Source organism: Pteronotus mesoamericanus, unplaced genomic scaffold, assembly GCF_021234165.1.
Source record: "Pteronotus mesoamericanus isolate MK-2021 breed Mesoamerican mustached bat unplaced genomic scaffold, CSHL_Meso_final contig_74, whole genome shotgun sequence".
Taxonomy (NCBI): domain Eukaryota; kingdom Metazoa; phylum Chordata; class Mammalia; order Chiroptera; family Mormoopidae; genus Pteronotus; species Pteronotus mesoamericanus.
Genome location: NW_026555247.1, coordinates 26,323,387 through 26,331,909, shown reverse-complemented (window position 1 = coordinate 26,331,909; position 8,523 = coordinate 26,323,387). Strand labels below are relative to the sequence as shown.

Sequence of the window (8,523 nt, the reverse complement as noted above, 5' to 3'; positions counted from 1 at the left end):
ATACTCAGGAACATTCACATTAGGCTACAGTTTGACAAAAATCATGTCTCTGCTTCTGTTCAGCATCATAAGGGAGTATTCTACCGCATATCACTAGTCCATAAAAAGATCAAAATTCAAAGTATGATTTCTACTGAGTGCTTATCACTTTCACACCATTTTAAAATTAAAAAGAAAAGTTCCTTTTTCCACCATCTTGGAGCCTGTGGAGCCTGTGGGAATAAGACTTCTGTAATGACAAATAGGTCTAGAAGGCTGTGGGCCAAGGCCATTTTTGCCTGCTGTAAGTGGGGTCTCTGGAAACAGAGGGAACACACAGCTCTTCTTAAGATCAAAGGTGTTTATGCTCAAGGTGAAACGGAATTCTCTCTAGGCAAGAGATGTGCTTATGTGTACAAAGCAAAGAACAGCACAGTGACTCCTGGTGGGAAACTGAGCAAAACCAGGGCAATATGGGGAAAGGTAAGGTGCTCATGGAAACAGTGGCATGGTCCATGCTAAATTCCGAAGCAACCTTCCTGTTAAGGTCAGTGGACACAGAATCCATATAATATTCTACCCCTCAAGGACTTAAACTTATTGAAAAGTAAATAAACAGCCCTGACTGGTGTGGCTCAGTTGGGTCCTCTGGCAGAGCAAAGGATTCCCGGTTGGAGCATATGTCTTGTGTTGCAGGTTCGGTGCCTGGTCAAGGTGCAAAGGAGAGCCAACTGATGAATATTTCTCTCACACACCGATGTTTCTCTTCCTCTCTTTGTCTCTCCCTTCCCTCTCTAAAATGAGTAAATAAAATCTTTTTTGAAAGGTAAAAAATAGGGGCAGAGGCTAGGAAAAAAAAGAAAAGTAAACTGTGAAATAAAATAAAAAATTTAAGTTGAACCCTTGTAAGTTGGGGACCGTCTGTAGTTGCACCTACATACAGATAAGCCAATTGCAAATGAGTCTTACAAAATTCACTAGATCTCTGTCCTTACATGTTACTACGCTTATTCCACTATTCTAAAATGACTTTTTGTTCATTCAATTTTTTACTCTTTTAATGAACACCTATTAGGTGCAGAGTGTATGTTAGGCACTGAGGACACCAAGATGGGTAAGGAGCTTGAAGTCTTATGGGGAAAAAAAAAGGAGAACAGAACAAAAATTATAAACACAGTAAAGTAGCTGCTGTCATTAAAATATTAACAATGCAGGCCATTATCATACTGATTGCTCTTAAATTTATACCAGTTTTGCCTATGGTGATTAGGTTCTGTGGCCCTGAAGCTCACTGTCTGCAACAGGGAACACTCCCATAGCTCATGGCATGGAAAGGCATTCAGTAACGTATAGCTATGGAACATCTTCTCTGGGCCAAATTGTACCTAGAGAAGAAGGGAGAACCTTTCTGACTTAGAGGCCTTTCTAATTTAGGACCCATGTCCCTCTTTTTTTGCCCCCAGAGCTGCATTCCTGCTGTCTGCAATGTCTTGCTATTCCAGGGCTGAGATCCTCCAAGCGCTCCCTACATGCACCCCCACGCTCTGGCTTAGAAGCTTGCCCGTGTCAGCTGGGTCAGCAGTATTCCAAATGACGGAAGACCCTTTAATGAAAGGAAACTAGACAACCTAATTTAGCAGGGAGACAGACAACCTAATTTGGAGGGCAGTGGCTTCCAGGGCTGCTTAGAGCAAGGATATTATTTTGCTACTGGAGGAAGCTCTAGCAACTTGGAAGACCGACACACTGAATCTGAAAATCTCTTAATTTCCAGGACAGACTTCTCTTGTCTTATATGCTCTTTTGAACGGTTTGGATAGGTGGTTGTTCCAACTGTTGAATGAATGACATTTATCTGCTAGAAAAATCCAGGCCTCTCTGGCAAATGAAATACGACTGATAGAACATATGTCCCAGGTCCCTCTTTATGTGTGTGCCCAGGTTTGTGTTGCCATGTCTGAATCCTGAGCATTTTTCTTTGTCTTCACCACTCCCAATGGGTGGTGCCTTATAATGGTGCAATTATTACACGAATGAATGAAATGATTAAAAAAAAAAAAAGTCCCTATGGGTAACACTGGGAAGAAGTGCCAAGCAAAAGGTCTACAAATTTATTTTTGTGAATTTTGTAAAGGAAGCCATCGGCTATCTTCGATATTAAAAGACACTACTTAGCAGCAGCCCCATTGCATTTTTATTAGTCGATGTCCCGAAAGGGGACAGGAGGAAGGGAGTCTTTTTCTCATCTGTCCTGGGCGCTGCGCGGCGCAGGTAAGCGCAGCCCCTGTAGGAGTTTGAGAACGGCGAACTTTCCTGTGTCTGAGGGAGGAGGCCCGGAGAGGACTCACTGATATCGAGGGTACAGTCGCAGGTCCTGCCAAGGCGGGCAGAATTCCCATGTCTGCCGGGAGCTCGGAGGGGCGAGTTGCAAACAGGTAGAGGGATAAACTAACTCCTGCGGGCCCTCGCCTGCTGGTGGCCAGCACGTCTGCCCGAGCGTAGTATTGCCCACGACCACTCACGTCGTCCCTTCCGGGGGCAGACCCCCAGCCCCCGTTCCTTCGGAAAGGCCTTTTTTACTGTCGGTCATCGCACGGCGCTGAGCGTTCTAAGGATACTCTCAAGCCCTTAGGCGTCCTGAGGGCGGGGCTCGGTGATACGGGGCGGAGCCAAGCCTTCCTAGGGCCCGCCCCTTGGCTGCGTAGCTAGGTGACTGGGTGCTTGGGAACGCCGACTTCTAAGTTGTCCATGTGTTGGACCGGTGGCCCGGGGCCGGTCCCTGGCGCACAGGGTGCGGGGGACTCCAGCGGGCGAAGTTAGGCCTGCGCCCGAGCGGCCTCTAAGGCAGGTTGTCCTCAGGGATTCGGGCGCCCTGGAGGGCTGCAAGCCTGTGGTTTCTCGTGTTGGAGAGGTGTCTTTCTGAGCTCTCTGAAATTCCGAGAGCATTTGGGAAACTTCTTGCCCCTACTCCTTGCTCCCTACTTTCGGGTGGGAAAGCAGTTGCTGAGTTGTTTTATTTCCTCCCCCAATCGGACTTTGTAAAAATAGCCGTGCTCCGGGGCGACCGAGCCAAGCTCGGCCGCCCCGCTGCCCCGGGCCGGCTGTGAACCTAAAAATACCCGGCGGTCTGGAGCCTGTGCTCTGGGTGCAGGCGGGTCCGGCCGGGCCGCAGAGGGCGTCTGGAGACCGGAGAAACGGCGGCCACCTGGCCCCTCGCCTCGGCCGGGGCTGTCCCTTTAAATCCTGGAGGAGGCAAAGAGAAAAAAGGAAAGAAAGAAAAAAGACGCGGAGCCCCGAGCGACTGATGGCTCTGCCCGGCCCCCAATCCGCCCCCGCGCCGAGTCCTGCTTGCTCTCCGCCACCTCCGCTGGTCCCGGGCGCCCCCCGCAGCACCGCCCACCAGCACAGTTACTGTCAAAATAGAAATTAAGCGGAGCCGAGGAGGAGGTTGAGCCGCAGCAAGTGCATGTATGGCAGGGCGAGGAAGGGGGTGCAAGGGAGGGGGTGGGCGCGAGGGAGAGGCGACCATAGACATCCGGGCCCTTTAGCCCAGTGCGCCTCCCGAGCGGGTGGCGCGGACAGCGAGGACGCCCGGCTCAAGGCGCGGGGCTGACAGCCGCTGCGCGGGAGGCGGGGCGCCAGGAGGGCGGGGGCGCGGGGAGGGAGGAGCTGCCCGCGCGCCCGCCGCCGCTCAGCTCCACACCCGCCGGCGCAGCCCCGCCACGAGACTCTGACAGCCGCGCAGCCCGCGCTGTCCGGGTGCACCGGGACGGACCGACTGCGAAAGCGGCGGCGAAGGTGGACGCGGGGACCGCGGCCCGGCGCCAAGTGCGGGAGGCGCACGGGTGCGTCTGGCGGTGCGCAGAGGTGAGTTGGCTTCGCGCGCAGGGCTCGGGCACCGGCTGCGAGGGTCGCGGTCTCCCTCGCACCTTAGCTGCGGAGGGTCGTGAGGTCGCCGGGCTCCCGGAGGGTAGCTGTGCGTCGCCAACGCCGGAAAGCGATGTCGGGGGCTGTTGCTACGAGGCCCGTGGTCCGTGCGCCCCGGGGCGCCGGCGGGGGCAGGGGCGCCCAGCGCGGCGGGCAGGGGGCGGGGGGCTGAGATGGCTATTCAGGGGCTCCGTGCGGCAGCCATGCAACGGGAGGAGGCGGGAGGAAGGAGTGAGGGAGGAGGGGAGAGCCAGCGGAGAGCGAGCCAGAGAGCGGGCGCCGCGCCTCCTGGCTGGCACCGCGGCCCGGAGCGAAGTGGCGCGCGGGGCTGGAAGGGAACTTCTGCGGGCGCGTGCGGCCCCTGCCTCGGCGGCGCCTCCCGGCCCGGGCAGAGCGGGCCCGTCGGCAGCCACAGGTGGTTTCTGCCAAAAGTTTTACCACGCATCTGTCCGGGAGGCGCGGGAGCATTTTGGAGAGTGACTTTGGCACCCGCACCTCACATTGTCTTATCTTAAAGATTAGAAAAGGGGCTGAAGTCTGGAAGCCCGCATCTCACGATGTGGCTCAAGGGCTTCCCGGTGGCCCCTCCCCGAGGTGGCGCCCTTGCGGGACCCTAAGACCCATGCTGCTGTCCAGTTGGGAAGTTGCGGGAAATGGGCGCACGCCCACGGTTCCTCTGGGCCTCGGGAAAGTTAAGCCGAGGCCAGCGTGTCCTTTGCCCGGGGCAGCGTAGAGTCTCTTCTGGGAGCCGCGCGCGACTTTGCCCAGGGGGTGAGCATCTCCGGCTCCTCTGAAAGCGAATTGTCTCTGGCCGCTGTGCTGCTTTGTTATTCAGGCTGGTTGTCTGATTTCATTAGGAAGAGGGCCAGGAGGAGCCACAGGAAAGCGGAGCGGCAGCGACTCTCGTTTCCTTTGAAACCAGCAGCGTCGGATGGTACCCAAGCATAGGCGGCGAGGGTCCAGGCCCGAGGGGAGCCCTTAGTTGGTAGTGTGTGCTGCCTGCTGGCGGCGCTTCGCCAGACTATTCACAAGGCCGGGGCTGGGTTTTCTGGGGCATCTAGGGCAGAAGGAGAGAGGAGGGCGGGAAGGGAAGACCCCTCAGAAGAGGAAGATATGCTGTGGTCAGCTCTGAGAGAGAGGTTCAGAGAAGTCCTGTGGTTTGGCCCCGTTCCTCTTTGGCCAGGCTGACGAATCCAGGGTAGCGAGGTTAGAACCACCCCGGTAGGTCCGTTCTGGGCTGAAAGAAATCATTTTCTCCGAAGTGGGTCTGATACCCAGTTGTTGCAAGTCAGCACAGAACTCTGGAGAGCTGGAAACACTCAGTCCTTCATTCTGGCTGGTCCTGCTCCCTCTCCCTGTTTGCGCACCCAACAAGTGCCTGCGCAAAGCTGTGTCCTTTCTTTAAAGAAGGTCACAGAATTCTGAAGCTGAAAGGGACCCTAGATATTAGGAGTGCTCGTTTTACAGGTGCGCCAGCTCCAGGCCCGAGAAAGGAAAGCAACCTGCCACAGTGTCAGAGGCCAAGGGAGACTGGAATTGACATCAGCCCCCTAGGCCAGGGCGGAGAGAGCTCCCTCCACAAAGCTTGGAAGGCCTGAGGTCAGAAATGCCACCCCACAACGAAGCCCACCAAGGGCTCATCATCTGGTGCTTTCTGTGTCCACGCGTGCCAGCAAACGTGGTACATTTCCAGTCCTCTGCCCTTGGCTAAAAGAATCAGGACAGTCACTGCAGATTCCAGCCTGACACTGTCCCAACGTTTCCTGCTCCCTCCTCCCCGCAAAGTCCTCACGCTCCTTTTGTAACATAATGTGGCTTGATTAGCCAAGATGAGTTTGCAGCTTGTCTCACTCTGAAGCACCCACTTTCTGTAGGATGCCAGAACTCTGTTTTCCTGTTAATTAGGTTTTACAGATATTTTTGAAAGGGAGCCCAATTCTGGATCAATTACACTTGGACACAAATGCTCTGCTGTTGTGGATACCAAATGAGAAAGATGAGCAATTATCTGGGAGTGTTGGAATAAATGTTGTTATGAGTATTTGACACAGCTATTAAGACATCAATGAGTGGGTTTTCAGTAAATGTTTTTTATGCTGTATTTCATTGAGTAAACAAAGTGTCTTAATTAAAAAGACCTGGGAGTTGGCCACTTAGATTTTATCCACTTGTTTCTTACCAGTGTATATGGGAGGGAGAGATTTGAATAATAAACAAAATGGTTGTTGAGAGAACTTTTTCTCCCCAAAACCAAAACATGCTGGGGCAATGCTTACCCTTCAGTCTATAACGTCACGTGCAGCCCAGTGGGATCGCATTAAACAAAAATAAGTCTGGGTGCGGTGTGTGTCAACCTGTGTTAGTCAGAAATGACTGGTAAGGGAGAATATTTGGTGAGTTTCACTGCTTTCAAGGGCTTGCAGTATCAAGAATTCAAGGCTAAAGCAATGTCACTGAGTAGAATTCTGCTTTCATGAACTGAGAGGAATCAGTGTCCCCATAGCTGAACTTGGGGAAACCAAGATCTGGTATCATAAAAATATTCAATGTTACATTTTGACAATGCCTTTCACTTTTATTGCATGCCAATCTCCTCTGCATCCCTAAGTGCTTCACAGTTCGGCTGTTTGTCCATCTTACAGATGGGGAAACTGAGGCAGAGAGCGGGGAGAGTGTTATTTCTACGTCATTCAGCGCAGCTTGGGGTCTCTGGGTGGACCAGGGAATAAGAGGCCTCCTAAAAATATGGCCCCTCGCCCTTTTTGCAGCACTGCAATTACAAAGCGGTGCAGAGGTGGGGTGGGCTTACAGTTATGCTTCATGGGAGGCCAGTCACGCAGATGGGGGCCTCAAGACTTTGTCTCCCCACCCCTGCCTTGAGGGGGAGCGGTTTGCCTCCCTCTCCTAGCAGGCTGTGGGAACTCGGGCGGGGAGGGACCAGCTGGCTGAGGCTGGGGCGGGGGTGTGGGATCCGTGCCTGTGTAGGGCTGGAGGAGTCCAGGCTATTTATAACCCCTCCTCCCTTCCTGGGAAGAAGAGACTCAAGGGTCTGGAACCATCCTTGGTGCTGACTCCTACCCAGGGTGGCTGTGCCCCACTGGAAAAATCCTGCCACCCAAGTGCATTGTGGTTATCGGAATGACAGGTGTGGAGGGTCCTGCAGGGCTCCTGGGACTTCAGCTGCTCCAGTGGATTTAGGACACAAGGACTTCCTAGAGCCAGTGTGTGCACTTTTCTCAGGGACTGACTCCCCCATTTGCGCAAAACGAGGGACACTCTCCGGAAATCTCACAGAGCAGAACTTAAGGAGCTGCAAAAGTGGGGCTAATTGGCTTTTCTGACTGATGACAACAATGATTTTTCTGCAGGAGGGGATTCTGAAAGTGACGTGTTAGATGAGGGCCCTCTGAGCCTGTGCTCTGGCATGGTGCTGCTTGAGGAGGTTTGAGGCATGCGCTCAAAGCTCTTTCCCTCCTTCCCCACCCCCACCCCAGACCAGTCCCTGACGGTCCCCCTTACCCTCCCACCCTTCAAATCAATACCGAAGTCCTCCTTTGTCTTGGAATAAATAGCACCTGCCACCCCACTGGTTACAACTCCATTCCTGAGACTGGGCATAGTTTCTCCCTGGGTTGGTGGGGAGAGGAATGAGGGAAGGGGGCAGAGGAAGCAGGCAAGGGACTGAGCTTGTCTCTGTTTAGCTCCTTGGAGTGAATTCATCCACCGATCAGAACTGTTTCAGAAGCTCACGGCCGGTTTTAGCAGGGAGAGAGGACTTAAGCGGGCAGCCGTGCATGGAGAGGTGGGCAGGGGGCAGCTCCTGGTGAGCTTGGCACAGGACCGTGTGCTGGAGCTTTTAAGGGCAGGGCTTACGTGTTGCTCATTTTCACATCCTCAGCGCCAGCACAAGGCCTGGGCATGGGAAATGTTTGCGGAATGAATGCCGCGGACTGAGAACAGGTGGGGGGGTGGAAGTCAGGTTTGTTTCTTCATTGCCATCCGCTGTGCTGCGTGGCACTGTGAAGGGGGTGTCTGGAGGACAAGGGCGTAGAAGCAGGGTGTAGAAGAGAAGATAAGGGGTTCCACAGGCACTTTGAGAGCCCTGCGACAAGCTGATTGGCCACTCCACACAACTAGAGATGCTGGGAGCACCCAGCCATTGACTCACCGGCAGTGACGTCCTTCTCTGTGGGCTCTCACAGCACAGTCCAGCCGCACGGAGCAGGCAGAGTGAGCTTCCTGAAGGAAGGCAGGGAGGCCACTTCTTTGCTTACCCTCCTGTGGGCACTCTGGGGCTGGCCCCTGCCTGCCTCTCTGACCCTCTTCCACTCCCTGTACTTCACCGCCCCACCCCCGGATCCTTTCGTCCTTCGAGCACACCGAGCTCATGTATTTCCCTTTGGCTGTCCTCCTCGTGTGCAGTGCCCTTCCCTCGCTTCTTCCGCTGGCTGGCTTCTCCTTGCCGTCTGGGTCTTAAGTGGAACAACACCCAACTCCATCTGGGAAAAAGTCTTGATTCTCTTCTTGTTCATTACTTGTGTCCTCCACTAGACGGTGAGCTCCAGGAGTATATCCTCAACACCAGGACAGTGCCTGGCACGCAGCAGGGCCTGAGGA

The 8,523-nt window shown here is 54.1% G+C and overlaps 1 pseudogene; it reads left to right on the top strand.

Moving 5' to 3' along the window:
• Positions 1-234: 234 nt before the first annotated feature.
• On the top strand, positions 235-574 carry LOC129078835 (60S ribosomal protein L35a-like; annotated as a pseudogene).
• Positions 575-8,523: the final 7,949 nt, after the last annotated feature.